This window comes from Helianthus annuus, chromosome 1, assembly GCF_002127325.2.
Source record: "Helianthus annuus cultivar XRQ/B chromosome 1, HanXRQr2.0-SUNRISE, whole genome shotgun sequence".
NCBI classification, from domain to species: domain Eukaryota; kingdom Viridiplantae; phylum Streptophyta; class Magnoliopsida; order Asterales; family Asteraceae; genus Helianthus; species Helianthus annuus.
In genome coordinates, this window is record NC_035433.2 from 136,560,760 (window position 1) to 136,581,917 (window position 21,158).

At 38.8% G+C, this 21,158-nt stretch overlaps 1 pseudogene; it reads left to right on the forward strand.

Annotated features, from left to right (window-relative positions):
* Window positions 1-8,639: 8,639 nt before the first annotated feature.
* LOC110932169 lies at window positions 8,640-9,520 on the forward strand (annotated as a pseudogene).
* Window positions 9,521-21,158: the final 11,638 nt, after the last annotated feature.

Sequence of the window (21,158 nt, forward strand, 5' to 3'; positions counted from 1 at the left end):
GACAACTAAGGTCCGACTGTACGAGGATGACACTAAGCCTGAGGTTCGACTGTCCGAGAATGAGGCTCAGGACGGTCAGGCGATGAGCATATTGCATGGAGAGATCACATTATAGTGTAGGATGATAGCGGGAGACGATAGACGATGGACGACTAATGAGAAAGAAGTCAAGATTGTCATTTCACGACTTATGGTTTTGCTACTAAACTTAGTGTTAAATTTTTTATTGAGTTGGTTGAGCTAGTAAGTATAAATATAATTATGTATAAAACAATATATAATTGTAATAAAGTAATAAAAAATGATTCAAACCGAACCGAGCGACCTTTGCTCGTGCTTGGCTCATTTAGTGAACGAAAAATCAAACGAGAATTTTCTGAGCAACCAAGCGATTTAAACAACCCTAAGATTGTGTGCCATTAAAAAAGAGGAGAGAGGAAAGAAACTGGGTTTGAGCACGGTGATGGGGCACTTGAAGAATTAAGCCCATTTATCTTTTTTCCCAAAATACAAATAAAAAACTCACGTTTCTTAGTTGATAATATTAGGAAAACTTTTTGTAATATAAATATGATTAAAAAACTTTTATACAATTACATAAACAAATTGATAACTCATGGTTTTAGCAGTATTCTCTCGTGGAAGTCTTCCAGTCACTTGTTCTTATGGATTCCAAAGCTAAACGCTTCACTTTGTCCTTACAAATGAAAGCGTTGCATGTTTTAACTTTTAATCCATCTTTCACTAGCATTGCAAATAGTGTTTTTAGAAGGGTGTTATTCCCTCTATCTCTCTCTATATAAACATCAATATATATAGAGAGATAGAGTGAAAATGACGTAGAAATAAGAATTTAGGGTCTGTTTGGTATGGGGTAATGGAATGGACGAAGAAATGGAATGGGCGAGGTAATGGAATGGACGAGGGAATGCAATGAATCATTACCATTCCATGTCTTGTTTGGTTACCATGTGTGAATGAAATGAGTTATTATTGTGTATTTGTTCGGTAGGCAAGAAAAAACGGAGTAATAAAATCAGCGGCGAGTGTGGTGGTGGTCGGTGGTAGTGATTGTGGGTGGTTATAGGTGGCGGTGGTTGGTGTCGGCGACGACGATGGGTGGTGGTGGTGGCGACAAGTGGCGGTGCGGCGACGACGACGAGTGGTGGTGGTGGCAAGGTGGCCGTTGGTGGTGGGTGGCAGCAGAGGTGGCGGTTGGTGGCAGCGGCGGGTGGCGGTGGTGGTGGCGTCGACGATGGTGGTGGGTGGCGAGTGTCGTTGGCGGTTGGTCGCAGCTGTGAGTGATAACGGTGGCGAGTGGGTGGCGGCGGCGGTGGCTGTTGGGGTGAGGTGGTGGCGGGTGGCGGCGATGGCGTTGGCGGTGGGTGGTGGACCTGGTGGTGGTGGGTATTGGCGAAGGTGGTGGGTTGTGGTGTTTTGATGAATGGTGCAAGAGGGGTTTAAAAAAAAAAAAAAGAGGGGTTAAAAAAAGGGGATGGAATGGAAAAAAACATGGGGGTGGAAGGAATGATTTTGAGGGAATGGAATGCATTTTGGAATGGGTGATTTCATTCCATTGACCAACCAAACACCCTTTCTTCATTCCCTCGTAATCATCCATTCCATCCCACCTCTCATTCCTGCATACCAAACACTACCTTAGGGGTGTGGGAATAGAATGAGTATTTCAGAACCCAGTTGACAACAATCAGTCGTGTTGATCGAGAAGTGAGAACTGTCAACACAACTTGTGCAGTTGAGTATTTTCTAACCAATTTCATTTAGGATGGTCGGTTATGGTACAAAAGAATTTCGCTTATGGTACAAAACGATTGAACCAAAGTACCGGATAGGTGGTCGCCTGGTCAGACATGATTTTAAATTATAGTTATCATTTTTAGGGGTGAGCAAGAAAACCGAAATAACCGAACCGTAACCGAATAACCGAACCGAAAAAACCGAACCGAAACAAAAACCGACGGTTCGGTTTTCGGATTTTTAATAACCGAAAATTTCGGTTTGGTTTTCGAATAAGCTTTTTCAATAACCGAAAAAACCGAACCGAACCGATAAGTTATAATCCATATATTTTTATGTTTAAGTTTAAATTGTTTAAGTGTTTAACCAAATGCTAGTAGAAAATGTTAATTTTATTCTTGAATGTTAAGTGTTTATAATAAAAACATTATAACTAAAATGATTTATTATTACCTATAAGATATAACAAAATTACCCTCTTATACAAAAAACAACTTAGGGTTATGTCCCTCTCTTTAAACATCGCGTCTATCCCTCTCCCACCGTTTAAGATTAATCCACTTTTCTATCTTTCGTTATCACTATCCCACCGTTTAAAGATTAACCCACTTTTCCACCGTTTACTTCATTTGACAAAACACAACCACCAACAAAACTACATCAGTTTGATATCAAATCTTCCACCGCTCCGTACATTTAATTCCATCGCTCGAATCCTATGGTCTACCGTTTCAATTTACATTATATATTTTCAGAAGACAGTTGCGTCCGTCGATGTTTATGTGGGATTGGTTGATCTTACGATTTAGACGCACCGATTTTCCAGTAACAAACCGACGCGAACCATGTGAAGACTTGTAGGCATATGAATGAATTAGTATATAGATACGTTGGAGAATGCAAAGGACTGAAGAAATTAAAGATGTTAAGAAATGTAGAGTTTTCTTATTAACTATAATAAGATACAAGAAATTCCCCATTATTTGACTCTTTCTAACTTAAATCAAGAAGAACACGATTGATCTTCGAAATCGAAACCATCGTCTACACCGAAACCCTGATTTCGGACTTAAGGCGACGATTTCAGACTTTGGATCGTTTGATTTTGCTTCATTCCCTTTCACTGCAGGCCATGATTGGATGATTTCGGTGTAGACGACAGTTTCGATTTCGGTTCTTTCGATGTGAAAGACATGATTTATTCAGGTTTAATGTGTGCGTTTTAGTTTTGATTATATGTTGCTTATCATTCAAATTTCGTTTGCTAATGATGAAAAAAATTGTCCCAATTCTCAGTTACATCGGGAAAATAATGTTTAAATTAATGATGAAACATGTTTTGATTGTTTTATTGGAATAGATCATATAACCTCTTTTGTTTAATTTGAACCTAGGAAATCACCACAACCTGTTTATTGTTCTTTATTGGTATAATATTATAACATGATTCTTCTTTATTTTTTATTTAATTTAATTTGAACAATGCTAATCTGTTTTGATTTCGAGCAATGGAATTAATTGAGACCAATTGGTTTGTATTTACCGATATTCAAACAATTTGTGGAATCAAAGTCTTTGAAATTTATTACAGTATCTCCATTAAAATTTTATAAATAAATGGTGGGTGTGTATCCAAGTTAAAATTTTAAGTGGTAATTAAATGATAAAAGGAATCTCAACTTTTTTATGGCATGGATATGAGTGATTTTTTTTTTTGAACGACAAATTATACTTTCATTCCACACCAAATATTACAAAAGTCTTTATGATCAAATGGTTAGTAAGTGACTAGCCAACCACCTGAATAAACCAAAACACCCGATTACGTATTTATGTTTTAAACTAACATCAAAACTAAAGCTACCCAAATTCGAATTTCAGCCAATTATTCCACTCCCAATTTGTTTTCTTTGCCCTGCTTTTGATCCAAGAGAATGTTGTTGCTTGCATTTCTCCGAATATCGCGTCTATATTCACCCTTGTTCCATTGATATGAGTGATTTAACAGGACGAAAATGTCACCTTATATTGTGAAATGATATACAAAGGGAAGAGTTTGGGAAATATTTGTATGAGAATCGGGATGATCAAAATAAATGTCGGGATGCCCTATTTATAGGAACTTATGCATCCCCTTTTTAACTGTCGTAATGTCTCTCAATTTACATATGTACACGTTGGTTCTTTTATTCAGGTTGTTTGGAGTTTATTTTTAAACTATACACTGCGATGTGGCCTGAAGATACTCGACATCCCGCCGCAACGCGCGGGTTGACGTTAACTCGTTTAATATAAAAATTAAATATAATAAAAACTTTAAAGAAACATAAAAATAGATTAGAAGGTTAGGTGTATGTAAACAACATTAACTAAAGAGGTTAACTATAATAACTTAAATATAAACATATAAAAAGATTGTTATAATATAGATTATACTTTTTATTTTTTGAATCTTACATAACTTTGTTCCAAAAACCGAAATAACCGAAAACCGAACCGAACCGACGTTAAAACCGAAACCGAAAAAAACCGAACGTTTTTTAAAACCCAAAAACCAACATTTTGGTTTCGGTTTTGATTTTACCCAAAAACCGAACCAAACCGAACCGTGCACACCCCTAATCATTTTATTTTAGAATCTCATTTACTACCGTTTCAAGTTCTATATTTTGTTTACTTACTTTTCATATTACTTATTACTTTACTTGTATATTAAATTTTGAAAGGAATGAATAGTAACATAACTAACAGATTAGCAAATGGTATTGGGTGTCGGTAGCAGTACCCGATTTACCAAACCAGTGTATTTTCGGTACCGGTTCGGCACCGGTATTCACCAGTTTTTACCCTCAAATACCGGTGTCGTACCAGTACCGATCGGTACCGAACCATACCGTACCGTACCGTATCAGTATATTCGGTACCAGTACCCACTTTTGAGGATCTCGGTAACGGTATTTTCGGTACCGGTTGGTACTGAGTTCATCCAATCCTGTAGCAACGCAGCAATGCAAGTAATTTGCTTTAAATTAAATCAACAAACCTATATATTAAATTTTGAAAGGAATCAAATACTGTAGCAACGCAGCAATGCAAGTAATTTGCTTTAAATTAAATCGGCAAACCTATATATTAAATTTTGAAAGGAATGAATAGTAACATAACTAACAGATTAACAAATGGTATCGGGTACCGGTACCGGTACTCGATTTACCAACCCAGTGTATTTTCGATACCGGTTCGGCACCGGTATTCACCAGTTTTTACCCTCAAATACCGGTATCGTACCAGTACCGACCGGTACTGAACCGTACTATACCGTATCAGGTATATTCGGTACCAGTACCCACTTTTGAGGATCTCGGTAACGGTATTTTCGGTACCGGTTGGTACCGAGCTCATCAAATCCTGTAGCAACATAGCAATGCAAGTAATTTGCTTTAAATTAAATCAGCAAACTTATATATTAAATTTTGAAAGGAATCAAATCATGTAGCAACGCAGCAATGTAAGTAATTTGCTTTAAATTAAATCAGCAAACCTATATATTAAATTTGAAAGGAATGAATAGTAACATAACTAACAGATTAACAAATGGTATCGGGTACTGGTACCGGTACTCGATTTACCAACCCAGTGTATTTTCGATACCGGTTCGGCACCGGTATTCACCAGTTTTTACCCTCAAATACCGGTGTCGTACCAGTACCGACCGGTACCGAACCGTACTGTACCGTGTCAGGTATATTCGGTACCAGTACCCACTTTTGAGGATCTCGGTAACGGTATTTTCAGTACCGGTTGGTACCGAGCTCATCAAATCATGTAGCAACGCAGCAATGCAAGTAATTTGCTTTAAATTAAATCAGCAAATTAACTTTATTACATTTTACAACTTCCGTGAACAGTGGTTTATTATTTTTTTTCTTTTTGACTTTTTTGCCTTTCTGGGCCAAACCAATTTACGATTTTGTCCCACTTTAAAATTACGATTTTGCCATCAGTTTAAAATTACGTTTTTACTACCAGTTCAAAATAAAATTATGCTTTTGTCCCCTATGAAAAATTACAATTTTGCTCTTGGTTCAAAATTACAATTTTGTCCGGTTTAAATTTACAGTTTCGCCATTAGTTTTGCTTTATTCCTCCCAGCTAAATTACGGTTTTGCCCTTAATTTAAATTTACATTTTTGTCATCGTTTTTGTTTGCTTTCTCAGTCAAATTACGATTTTGCCCCTAGTGTATAACTACAGACACAAGATGGAGGAGTAGTGCCAGGCAGCTGCCTGGAACTCCCTCATTGACCCAACCAGCTTTAGATTTTATCCACGCTTAAAAATTACGATTTTGCCATCAGTTCAAAATTACGTTTTTACCCCCAGTTCAAAATAAAATCATGCTTTTGCCCCCAACTAAAAATTATAATTTTGCACTCGGTTAAAAATTACGATTTTGACCTGTTTAAATTTACAGTTTTACCATTATTTTTGTTTTTTATTCCTCCCAGCCAAATTACGATTTGGCCCTCAATTTAAATTTACATTTTTTGCATATTTTTCTTTGCTTTTCCAGTCAAATTACGATTTTTTTCCCCAGTGTAAAATTACAGTCATGCCATCGTTTTAGGTTTTTTTTTTTTTTTTTTTTTTGAGAAAATTGCGGTAGTGCTTTATTTTAATTGTTTGACTCGGTGTAATTTTTATTCGTGTCAGGCGACTTTCTGGCACACGACAATTTTGCCTCCAATTTAAAATTAGAGTTAATTACACAAATGGGTCCTGTGGTTTATACATAATTTCGCCTTTGGGTACTAACTTTATTTTTTAACAGATTTAGGTTCTATGGTTTCAATTTTGTAACACCTTTGGGTACTAACACCAAGACTAGTTAATTAATGACTAAAATACTCTTGCATTTTTTTAAGTTTATTAATGTAACACATTTGGGTACTAACACCTAATTTTATTTAAGTTTAAATCAATTTTATAAAATCTATTTTTTTTTATTTTCATCTTTTTATTATATCTCTTAATTAACATAAACTGTATTTATTTTTTTTATTTTCATATTTTTATTAAATTTCTTATTTAACATAAAATCTATTTGTTACACCAGTACTTTTTTAAATAGATATTTTAAATAAAATCTACTAGCTATATAGTTTTATGTAAAAAAAAAATTACTCGTTTTAAATAATGTAAACCTTACTCGTTTTCAATTTTGGATTGAAATGATTGATAATAATAAATATCTTTCATGTAAAAAAAATTAAGCCATTTTTAACTTGTTTTTTTGTTCATTTACATTTTACTATTTTAGAAAGATATTTAATTTACATAAAATCTACTAGTTGCACCAGTAAAATCTACTAGCTATATAGTTTTATGTAAATTAAATATCTTTTTTACAAAAAAACGAGTTAAAAAAAGGCTTAATTTTTTTTAGTTTTATCTAAAATACCTAGCTATATAGTTTTATGTAAATTAAATATCTTTCTAAAATAGTAAAATGTAATTAAAAAAACGAGTTAAAAAAAGGCTTAAATTTTTTTACATGAAATATATTTATTATTATCAATCATTTCAATCCAAAATTGAAAACGAGTAAGGTTTACATTATTTAAAACGAGTAAATTTTTTTTACATAAAACTATATAAGCTAGTAGATTTTATTTAAAATATCTATTAAAAAAACTGGTGTAACAAATAGATTTTATGTTAAATAAGAAATTTAATAAAAATATGAAAATAAAAAAAGTTAATACAGTTTATGTTAATTAAGAGATATAATAAAAAGATGAAAATAAAAAAAATAAATGGATTTTGTAAAATAGATTTAAACTTAAATAAACTTAGGTGTTAGTACCCAAATGTGTTACAATGATAAACTTAAAAAATGCAAGGGTATTTTAGTCATTAATTAACTAATTTTGGTGTTAGTACCCAAAGGTGTTACAAAATTGAAACCATAGAACCTAAACCTGTTAAAAAAGAAAGTTAGTACCCAAAGGTGAAATTAGGTATAAACCACATGACCCATTTGTGTAATTAACTCTTAAAATTATAGTTTTTCTATCTTTTTGTTTTTCTTAAGCAAAAGTATGATAGTGTTTTAATCTATTTGGTTGACTCACTGTAATTCTTTTGAGATCGTATTACAAGTAGTATGTACAAGTAACTAAAACACGGACGAACATGTTATGATAGAGAAATATTCGACTTAGTGCCCCGCAATGCGGGCGGGGCAAACCCCTAGTTTTCTTAATATTACCCATCCACACACAAAAAAAAGTAAAATAAATAAAATAGTTCATTATTTTGTTTTAAATTAGTTCCACACGAATTCTTTAGTTACACTTATTTATAACGTTATCTGATTTTTCAAAATGATCTTATAGTACCAGGGGCGCAGCTTCTTTAGGGCGGGAGGGAGCGGCCGACCCTCCAAACTTTTCGCTCAATAGTGGAGAGTATATATTTTTCGTATAAAATTTTTTGGGTATATACGTTTTCGACCCCCCGGTCTTATAGAAATTTTTGGGTATATACGTTTTCGACCCTTCGGTCAGAAATCTCAAGTTTCGCCAATGTATAGTGCGTATCGTTTTATTGACCAATCCGTTTATAAAAGAAAATGGTTGCAAGTGTCGTGTTGTAAACAATTCCACTTTGTCTAAACATCCTCACGTGATTCTCTTGGCATTACTCGAAAGCTCCAATTCTTTTCTACAATCGAAATGACATCAATTGTACAATCCAAAACTCTCTTTGCATTTTTTTCCACAAAAATGAAATGTATACTCTCATATTAATTACTCTATAGTCTTTGGTTTCCATTTTGAGTCGCTTCAATCAATCAATACTCCTTATTTTTTGATCCAATGGCAGCTCCTTTAAGAAGGTTATCTTTTTAGTCGTACCTTTTAATTAGGGTTCTAAACAAACCGAATGTTTAGCGAACACTTCATGAACCGTTTGATGGCAAGTTCGGTTATGTTCGTTCTTTAATAAATGAACGTACACGAACAAATAAATGATTTTGGTTGAGTTTTATATATGATTGCTGTTGAATCCAATACAATTACATATAACTTTAACATCTTTTCTTTTTTTGGAGTCTAAAAGGAAAAATTGCGTTGATAACTGGAGCATCAAGCGGTACGCACTGCCAAACTATTTGCTGAACACGGAGCAAAAATTGTCATTGCCGACGTCCAAGACCAACTTGGACAAGCTGTTTGTGATGCCATAGGCTCGTCAAACTCAAAATTTGTCCATTGTGATGTAACAAAGGAAGACGACGTAAAGAATGTAGTAGATACTACGATCGATGCGTATGGAAAACTTGACATAATGTTTTGTAATGCAGGGATAGCAGATCCTTACAAGGCAAGAGTCATGGACGTCGAAAAAGTGGATTTCCAACGTGTTCTTGATGTTAATGTCTTAGGTGTCTTCTTGAGCATGAAACATGCTGCTAGAGTTATGGTTCCAGCAAGAGCTGGTTCAATAATATCAACAACGGCTAGCCTTGCTTCTAATATTTGGTGGTGCAGCCTCACATGCTTAATGTTGTTCAAAGCATGCTGTAGCCGGCTTGACGAAGAATTTGGCGGTAGAGCTTGGACAATTTGGCATTCGAGTCAATTGTTTTATTATTTTATTAGCCTTAACATACGCAAATTGTACAAGTTAGTGTGTCATGGGCCCGTAAGCGGTAAGGCCTTAAGTAATAGACGCCTTCAAGTTGCAAGGTGCAGGAGTTCCGATATCATTAGCCTTGAAGTAAAATCTTAACTTATAAAAGTAACTTATCTAGGTTTGGATTTCTAATTAGTGCTAGCTTAATACCTTTTATGCTGAAGTTAGGTAGATTATTTTATGTCTAATTTAACTAATACTAATAATAAGATTTAAATATTTAAAAATAAAAGTAATTGAAAAAATACTATGATTCAGTGAAAACAAGTGAAATGATTACACTGTATAGTAGAAACAGGTAGTGAAATCAAGTGAAAGCTGCCTACAGATGTATTAGGAATGTTACACATTTTAAGATGTTACAAAAAATAAACAAAGCAAACCATTAGCGGGGTAGGGGCGCACATCACTCACTCACAACTTCCAATCAAGTTTCGTCATGTCATCAAGCATTATTCCATCACTAGTGATAGATTTTAGTGGAAATACCCATCACTTGTGATGAAATTCCATCACTCACAACATTTTTTTTTTGTTTTTGAATTATAAATTAACAAAAAAATTATAAATTACAAATTTCATTTAAATTAAAAACAATATTTCTAGAAATATTTTATGTGACAACTCGAACTTTAGACCTACTTTGTGTAACGATACGTGGTTATGAGAACGTTATTAATTGAATGACTATGTGATTATGTTATTATGTGCATTGTGTAATATGTGTATGTATGTATGTTAAGCGAGCCCAAACCGCACAATATGATCCAAACGCACAACACCATTCAATCGCACAAACCCATTGGACTACACTTTGCATTCGGATCAATGGGCAGCCCATTTCAGGGTTCGGCCCACTCTTTCTTTAGGCCGTATAACTCATGGAAAGGAGTGTATACTCCTCATTGTTACAAATCACCTTATACACACAAAACCCTAGGCGACTTTCTCTCTCTCTCTCTCGTTTTGCTTGGAACCCGACGGCACAAGACATCCTCCTATTCGAATCAAGCTTCCTGTTAATCAGTTAGTGAATCACTATCATTATTGTACTAGATGATTTTGGGTGTCATGAAAGCATGTGATTAGGATTAGAATTAATTGTGTGAATGATGATGTTCTTGTGATTTGGATTGCATGATGATAATCTAAAAACCGATTAGATATTATGGGCTATCATGATCAATTTGTTTGTATGATGCTTGAGATCGAATGAAGGTAATCGATGGTATGTTTTTGTAAATGGACCGAACCATATGAGTTGATAAGTTGTTGTTATGATGATGATTACGTGATGATGCTCTTGAACCAAATTGATGTAATCGGCTGTTATGGTTTAATAATCAACGTGTTTTGCATGATTGGTTAGAAATTCCTGTTAATATAAAAGTTCACTAATATGATTCAATTGATGGTTTGACTAACTGTCCATGATTGTGATTAATGCACATATTTTGATGTCATTTAGGGTTCATATACATTAGATGCTAGATTTACTTAGTTTGATCGATTTTAGGTTGGTTGGATTATAAGAAACTGTTAATTGATTGATGCAAACTTGGAAACCTTGTAACTGATTGGCTAGAATAATGCTTGTAACCGATTGCTTAAATCATGGAAAATTAGTTAAACAATCGCACAACAGTCTCAGTCGCACAAGTGCAGCCCGGTCGTACAAGGCTCACTTTTGACGGATCAAGCTTCTGGGCCGAGTGTTATAATTGGGCCGCACATGCCTATTGCACAACCCAAGTCCACTCGCACAAGGGACCTAGTCGCACAAACCTTGTCAGTCGCACAAGGTGTATTCAATCGCACAAGAGAACCTGAATCGCACAAGTCATATGTTTACTTAACTGTTGGGCCGGATAGTTAATTGGGTTGGGCTTGTTTGGATCGCACAACCCGTCCAGGTCGCACAAGATTGACCGGACCGCACAAGTTATTTGCATGCTATTTGGGCCGCATTGTTTTTGGATCATATATGATATGGGACTTCTTTTATGTTAGGCTTAATTATTTTGGGCCGGTACATGTTGGATCGCACAACATGTTGTGGATCGCACAACATGTTGGGCCGTTTACATTTGGGCTAATAGTTTAGACGCACAAGTATGATTGCATTGTACTCTTGACTGTTTACGTGCTACGTGTTTGCTAAGATTCCTACGTGCATTACTTGAACCAAACCTGACTTGTGTGGTAACCCTGTTAGGACGTGGTTGACCACTGTTAGTTCAAGAACCCTCTTCTTTGTGTATCTGCCGAGCAACCCAAGGTGAGTTCACACAGCCAAGGCATGGGGTTCCCAGGGTGGGAATGGGATTGGATGATTATTTTGTGCGTACATAGTTAATGGAACCTAATGATATAGTCCTCAGGGTGAGGATGGTAAATGATAAGATACGGCTAGACTAGTATACCTACTTGAACTGATCTTCGCACACACGCCAAGGGTTGGCTGCGATAATTATGACTGATCTTCGCACACATGCTTCGGGGAAGCTGCGAACTATAGAAACTAAATCTTCGCAAGGAATGCCAGGGTGGCCGCGATACAAATATACATAGTCTAGGATATTTGGGAGTATTAACCCAAATCTTCGCATACATGCCGAAAGGGCCCGCGATGGAAACCAATACTATACATGAACAATGAACGAACTAATACGATACATGATTTGATGAACGAACGCAATGCTTGCTATACCATTTCTATTACTGAACTTACTTTCTGTGAACTCGCTCAACTAGTTGTTGACTCTCTGCTGCATGCCTTGCAGGACCTTAGGTACATTATGGAGCTTGCACAGGGAGGAGCAGGTCGTTGTGGGCAAAGGATCGCGAATGCTATTTGAACACTTATGATGTTTCACACATTAATACTTATGTTTGGGTTTACTTAAATGCTTCCGCTATACTTAACTATATTGGTTTTGATAAACACCTTTCGTATTGATGAACAACCATTACCACTTAATTACATGTTCAATATGATTGGTGGCTTGATCCTGGTCAGTCACGCTCCCAAGCGGTGATACTCCGCAGGTGGATTTTGGGGGTGTGACAGATTGGTATCAGAGCCATTGGTTATAGAGAACTTGGTTTTAATATGGGAAAACGTTTTTATTAAAACCAGACTATAACCAGAACAGTGCTCTCAACGATCCACAACGACGCTTCGCTCCACGTGCAAGACTCGACATCCTAGGTAATAAGGTTTATGTTTATTGCCTGTTTGCTAGGACTGCTTAGAACATTGCTCGCATTACATTTAGATACACATGACTTTATTACATGAGAATACCTACGTGCTTACGCTTTTCTGTCATCGCCCTACTCGCGAACCACTCTCACTTACGTTACCTTTACTATGAAGATCATGTCTGGACGAATTAACATGACACAAGCCCAGCTAGAGGCTCTCGTTCAAGCTCAAGTTGTTGCGGCACTTGCAGCTGCTCAAGCAGGTAGTATAGCCTGTAGTCATAACTTTCACTAGGATCTTTAGATCCTACACTCCTAAACTAGCCCTTGTATTTAAACTTTGCCCTATTCGTACACAATAGGTCAACACGCGCAGCAACCTGTCTGCACTTTCAAGAACTTCATGGACTGCCGTCCAAGTACTTTCAGCGGCACAGAGGGGGCAGTGGGACTCCTCCACTGGTTTGAGAAGCTAGAGTCTGTTTTCGAGATGTGTGAATGCCCTGAGGCTCGTAGGGTGAAAGACGCCACTGGCACGCTAGAAGGAATAGCACTAACTTGGTGGAACGCCCAAGTTCAGATTTTAGGGTTGGCAGCTGCTAACGCCACACCCTGGAACGACTTCAAGGAACTCATTAAGAGGGAATACTGCACGCGTGATGATATCCACAAGTTGGAGAACGAGCTTTATCACTTAAAAATGACGGGGTCAGAGATTGAAGCCTATACGAAACGGTCAAACGAACTGGCCATTCTGTGTCCAACTATGGTGGACCCTCCAGTGAAGCGCATTGAGTTGTATCTCAAGGGACTTGCGCCAGAAATCCAGAGCCATGTTACATCGGCAAACCTCGACAACATCCAAGACATCCAGCGTCTTGCCCATCGACTCACAGACCAGGCAGTTGAACAGAACAAGCTGCCCAAACGCGTCAGTGCAACTACTACTCCAGCTGCTACTTCTACTACACCCAACGACAACAAACGGAAATGGGATGGGGATTCCAGCAGGGGATCAGTTTCCGTTCAGTCTCAAGCACAGCAGCGCAGAACGAATGACTACCAGAATTCGAGTCAGCAATCATCTGGCAGTCAGGGGCAGGGTGGATACCGGGGAGTTCACCCACTATGTAACTAGTGTAACAGGCACCACAGTGGAAGGTGTCGCAAAGAACGTTGTCAGAGATGTCTCAAGCTAGGGCACGAAGCCAAAGATTGTAGAAGCTCACGGCCAGCTAATCAGGACCAGCAACTTCCACCACCAGCTCCTCAGAACCCGCAGCAGCAGCAGCCACAGCGTGGAAACCGGGGATGTTTCCAGTGTGGAGCTGAAGGTCATTACAAACGCGATTACCCTCAGTTGAACCAGAATCAGAACCACAACAATAACCAGGGCAACGGGAACAACAACAACAACGGGGGAAACAACAACAACAATGGCAACGAGGCAAGAGGTCGAGCTTTCGTGTTAGGACGAGGAGACGCAATGAACGATATTTGAACTTATAACTTATTTTGGGTTTTCATTATTATGTTTCTGCTACTCAAACAAAGTTTGGTTTGAACAACAATCGTATTGGGTTTTATGAATTATTTTAACTACTATACTTTATGTTTGATATGATGGATGGTTTGATATTATTGAACGCACCTGCCGTATTTATGGACCTTAGGAACAGGGTGTGCAAACCCCATCTTGACAAGTTCGCCATTGTCTTCATCGACGACATTCTGATTTACTCTAAGAGTCAGGAGGAACACGAGCAGCACCTACGCCTTATCTTGGAACTCCTACGGAAGGAACAGCTGTACGCTAAGTTTTCGAAATGCGACTTCTGGCTTCGTGAAGTCCACTTCTTAGGCTACGTAGTGAACAAGGATGGGATCCATGTCGATCCATCCAAGGTAGACTCAATCAGGAACTGGCCTGCACCACGTACGCCAACAGAAATACGCCAATTCTTAGGTTTGGCGGGTTACTACAGACGGTTTATTAAAGACTTTTCAAAGATTGCTCAGCCGCTTACGCTACTGACACAGAAGGGTGTCACCTATCGCTGGGAAGAGCCCCAGGAGACTGCTTTTCAGCACTTAAAGGATAGACTTTGCAGTGCACCTATCCTCTCATTGCCAGAGGGCACGGACGATTTTGTGGTATATTGTGATGCATCCATTCGGGGACTTGGATGTGTGTTAATGCAGCGCGACAAGGTTATTGCTTACGCTTCGCTCCAACTTAAGATTCATGAACGGAACTACACGACGCACGATTTAGAGCTGGGAGCTGTTGTGTTCGCGCTTAAGATATGGCGACACTACCTGTACGGTACCAGGTGCACGATTTACACCGATCACAGGAGTTTCGAGCATATCCTTAAGCAGAAGGATTTGAACATGCGTCAACGACGACGGGTCGAGTTACTGAACGATTACGAATGCGCCATCAAGTACCATCCAGGCAAAGCCAACGTTGTGGCTGACGCCCTCAGTCGGAAAGACACTCTACCACGGCGCGTGCGAGCGCTGCAGCTTACGATTCAGTCTAGCCTTCCTACACAGATACGAGATGCTCATGCAGAAGCATTGAAACCAGAAAACGTCAGGGCTGAAGCCCTACGCGACTCACGACAACGGTTAGAACAGAAGGCAGACGACGCCTACTATGTAACGGGGCGTATTTGGGTCCCACTTTATGGCGGTCTACGCGAACTTGTAATGGATGAAGCTCACAAGTCTCGCTACTCGATACATCCAGGGTCGGATAAGATGTACCACGACATCAGAACTACTTATTGGTGGCCTAGCATGAAGGCCCACATTGCCACTTATGTCGGCAAATGCTTGACCTGTGCGAGAGTCAAAGTCGAATACCAGAAACCAGCGGGTCTACTTCAGCAACCCAAGATACCACAATGGAAATGGGAAGAAATTTCCATGGATTTTGTTACAGGCCTACCCAGATCTCAGCGTGGGAATGACACTATATGGGTGATCGTGGATCGACTCACCAAGTCTGCACACTTCCTTTCTATAAAGGAAACGGATAAGTTCTCCACTCTCGCAGACGTCTATCCTAAAGAAGTTGTTTCGAGGCACGGGGTGCCCACTTCCATCATTTCGGATCGGGATGCACGATTCACGTCAGAGCTATGGCAAGCGATGCACAAATCTTTCGGCTCACGATTAGACATGAGCACAGCATATCATCCTCAGACGGATGGGCAGTCTGAGCGAACGATCCAAACTCTTGAAGACATGCTTCGGGCATGCGTTATTGATTTCGGCAACGGCTGGGAAAAGCACCTCCCTTTGGTGGAATTCTCATACAATAACAGTTATCACACCAGCATACAAGCCGCTTCATTCGAGGCATTGTACGGACGTAAATGCCGGTCACCTCTCTGTTGGGCAGAGGTGGGGGATAGTCAAATCACGGGTCCAGAGATCGTAGTGGACGCCACAGAAAAGATTGCACAAATACGACAACGCATGGCGGCAGCACGCGACCTTCAGAAAGCCTACGCGGACAAGCGTAGAAAGCCATTGGAATTTCAGGTCGGGGACCGGGTTTTACTTAAAGTCTCACCCTTGAAGGGTGTGGTTCGTTTTGGCAAACGGGGCAAACTAAATCCGCGGTATGTCGGACCGTTCGAGATCATTGAGAGAATAGGCAAAGTGGCCTATAAGCTAAACCTACCAGCTAAACTCGGTACAGTTCACAATGTATTTCACGTGTCGAATCTGAAGAAGTGCCTATCAGATGAGACCCTTATCATTCCTTTTAAGGAACTCACTATCGACGAGCGGTTGCAGTTCGTCGAGGAAACTGTTGAAATCACGGACCGGGATGTGAAGGTCCTCAAAAACAAGAGAATCCCTCTTGTTCGAGTTCGTTGGAACTCCAAACGTGGCCCAGAGTACACCTGGGAACGCGAAGACAGGGTGACAGAAAAGTACCCCCAGTTATTCGGAACCAATGCAACCACTACTGAGGCTGAAGCTACTACTTTGGAATTTCGGGACGAAATTCCAGATCAACGGGGGGAGGATGTGACACCCCAGGAAAACCAGTGAACGATTGAACTTACCTAGCTTCCTCAGTGAGTTCATACCAAATTTCGGGACGAAATTTCTTTTTAGTTGGGGATAATGTGACAACTCGAACTTTAGACCTACTTTGTGTAACGATACGTGGTTATGAGAACGTTATTAATTGAATGACTATGTGATTATGTTATTATGTGCATTGTGTAATATGTGTATGTATGTATGTTAAGCGAGCCCAAACCGCACAATATGATCCGAACGCACAACACCATTCAATCGCACAAACCCATTGGACTACACTTTGCATTCGGATCAATGGGCAGCCCATTTCAGGGTTCGGCCCACTCTTTCTTTAGGCCGTATAACTCATGGAAAGAAGTGTATACTCCTCATTGTTACAAATCACCTTATACACACAAAACCCTAGGCGACTTTCTCTCTCTCTCTCGTTTTGCTTGGAACCCGACGGCACAAGACATCCTCCTATTCGAATCAAGCTTCCTGTTAATCGGTTAGTGAATCACTATCATTATTGTACTAGATGATTTTGGGTGTCATGAAAGCATGTGATTAGGATTAGAATTAATTGTGTGAATGATGATGTTCTTGTGATTTGGATTGCATGATGATAATCTAAAAACCGATTAGATATTATGGGCTATCATGATCAATTTGTTTGTATGATGCTTGAGATCGAATGAAGGTAATCGATGGTATGTTTTTGTAAATGGACCGAACCATATGAGTTGATAAGTTGTTGTTATGATGATGATTACGTGATGATGCTCTTGAACCAAATTGATGTAATCGGCTGTTATGGTTTAATAATCAACGTGTTTTGCATGATTGGTTAGAAATTCCTGTTAATATAAAAGTTCACTAATATGATTCAATTGATGGTTTGACTAACTGTCCATGATTGTGATTAATGCACATATTTTGATGTCATTTAGGGTTCATATACATTAGATGCTAGATTTACTTAGTTTGATCGATTTTAGGTTGGTTGGATTATAAGAAACTGTTAATTGATTGATGCAAACTTGGAAACCTTGTAACTGATTGGCTAGAATAATGCTTGTAACCGATTGCTTAAATCATGGAAAATTAGTTAAACAATCGCACAACAGTCTCAGTCGCACAAGTGCAGCCCGGTCGTACAAGGCTCACTTTTGACGGATCAAGCTTCTGGGCCGAGTGTTATAATTGGGCCGCACATGCCTATTGCACAACCCAAGTCCACTCGCACAAGGGACCTAGTCGCACAAACCTTGTCAGTCGCACAAGGTGTATTCAATCGCACAAGAGAACCTGAATCGCACAAGTCATATGTTTACTTAACTGTTGGGCCGGATAGTTAATTGGGTTGGGCTTGTTTGGATCGCACAACCCGTCCAGGTCGCACAAGATTGACCGGACCGCACAAGTTATTTGCATGCTATTTGGGCCGCATTGTTTTTGGATCATATATGATATGGGACTTCTTTTATGTTAGGCTTAATTATTTTGGGCCGGTACATGTTGGATCGCACAACATGTTGTGGATCGCACAACATGTTGGGTCGTTTACATTTGGGCTAATAGTTTAGACGCACAAGTATGATTGCATTGTACTCTTGACTGTTTATGTGCTACGTGTTTGCTAAGATTCCGACGTGCATTACTTGAACCAAACCTGACTTGTGTGGTAACCCTGTTAGGACGTGGTTGACCACTGTTAGTTCAAGAACCCTCTTCTTTGTGTATCTGCTGAGCAACCCAAGGTGAGTTCACACAGCCAAGGCATGGGGTTCCCAGGGTGGGAATGGGATTGGATGATTATTTTGTGCGTACATAGTTAATGGAACCTAATGATATAGTCCTCAGGGTGAGGATGGTAAATGATAAGATACGGCTAGACTAGTATACCTACTTGAACTGATCTTCGCACACACGCCAAGGGTTGGCTGCGATAATTATGACTGATCTTCGCACACATGCTTCGCTGCGAACTATAGAAACTAAATCTTCGCAAGGAATGCCAGGGTGGCCGCGATACAAATATACATAGTCTAGGATATTTGGGAGTATTAACCCAAATCTTCGCATACATGCCGAAAGGGCCCGCGATGGTGTAACACCTCGAATTTTTGTGTCCAATGATGTGTTAACACGTGTCATTTGATTACACGTGGCATTGATATTAAATAAAGGACTAATTTTGACAAACCTTGAAAGTATATAAATTCGAGGGTTATAAATGTCAACAAGGGTAAATATACTGTATAGTAACCCTAAATAACGCTTGTACCTTCAAACGAATAAAATCATAGATCGTACGGAAGCGAAACGCGGAAGAAAGTGAGAGATTACGAACTACAGGGGTTAACTGTGTCAACATGTTTAATTATACCTCTGAGTGACCCTTTAACGTTCCCAAGGCTTCGTAACAATATTATACGCTCACTAGAATATACTGTACAAATTCCGCGAAGTTCCGTCTTAAAACGAGAGAGTTATACTCGGATTCGTATGAGAAGGGTTAAAAGCGTCAACCGTTAAAGTTAAAGCTTTCCAAATAATTAATAAACTAACCGGGGACTTTATAATGCGGGTAAATAACACGAGGCCCCTATCGGTAAATAACCGAGGGCCAAACCGCAAAGTTACCCCTTCAAACCCGAAAGGTCAGGTAAATCATTACGAAAGATTTCGTTATTAATTACAGGATTCTGATAATCATTACAAAAGATTTAAAATTTCTGGAAATCTGGCCTCTCGCGACCCTCGTTAAGTAATCGCCTAAGTGTAGGCGGGTCGCGAGCCTCCTAAAATACGCGCCTGATATTTGAATATCAGGCGACCCGCGTTAAACAAGCATGGAACTTCCATGCGGGTCGCGTAAAGTGCCCAGATGCAGAAACTTTGTAGTTTCTTGCCTTTTGAGCATTGTGAACAATCAAACCTCAATACATGAGGCATGGGCACCCTACACTTGACCCATACACCTTAGGGACACCTGCCCATGATCCATGATCAAATGTAGGCTGAGTTGTGATGATCTTGAGGGCTTAGTTTCACTATAAATAGCCAAGTTTGGCTCATAACATTCACACAACACAAAACACACTATCTGATCATTCTAAGAAGCTCTCAAGCATCCCTCTGAGTTCTTAAGTCTTCCCTCAACTTCTGTAAGTGATCTAACCCTTTGTGGTTTCACATTTCCTTAGTAAATGGCTAAGAACCAAACCGTCGTAAATACGGTTTGACTTTAAAATAACTTGCAAATGGTTCAGTCTTATGACGAATCAAAAGTGGTTATGAGTTGGTATTTATGTGGGTAATAAACCTCTAAAAGGGTTCCCCCTGATCACCACTCTAACTATGTCAAATATCGAGTCAAACGTGCGGTTAAAAAGTCAACAGAAAGCTATTTTAGCAATTTATGCATAATCTGTAATGTATATGCTATGGAACCTGTTTTGACAATCATAAAACATGATAATAAGTATATAAACTTGTTTGCGCTCGTTTAAATCGACCGTTTGCTATATTGACCCGGTTCGGAGCCGAATGTCGCAAAAGTTTGACTTTTGCTTTGACTTCAGTTCTGATCCGTTTTAGTGAGGTATAGATATACCTTAGGACTCTTTTAGGACCAGGTCACATGTCGGTATAAACCTCTGTGATCGGTTCATGAGTTATCCTAGTCTTTTGCACATTTCCGTCATTCGCCTAAAAGTTGACCGTAACGGCCTTTTGAAATTAAAACGAGTAATTCGGACGCGTGAACGGACCATAACTTTGCTTATTAAATTATAAGCATGTCCTTAAAGTTTCACGTCAATCCGAGGTCTAGAATGAGAGTTATGCTAAATGGCGCATTTAAAGTAAACTTTAGTAATTAACGGCGCAATTAGCATAACACCTATCTAAACCAAGATTTCGTCACCAAAACTTTTACCCATTGTATTAAAATAATATTTTGGGAATTTTAAAGATTTTTAATAATTTTTACCTTGCTCATAACCTGCGGTTATGGCTATGGTTCGGTAAATACCGAATATGCCCTTTTCGGCCAAAACATGAGTTCTACAAGGTCTTTTGACCCGATTCCAGTTGCTACTGCTTTTAAATAATAAATAAAGTATTTTAAGCCTTATAAGCTGTTCGGGAAACTCAGATTTCCTGTAGAACTCGAAAAGCCCTTTTAAAGACTTTAAAATGACCGAAAAGCCCCTACGGGGCATAATATTAACTTAAACTCGTTACGGGCGTCACGGGAGGTATCCTACTGATACCACAACCCATTTAAGGCATATTGACTTAGGAAATAAGCGTACGACTCTCTTGGTTAACCGTTTCTCCTATTGCGCGCACGGTTCGGCTTATGAAACTAGTTTTCATAATTTGGCCGATACGGGTCAAATTATATTATTTGAACCCCAAAATCCAGAGTGTGA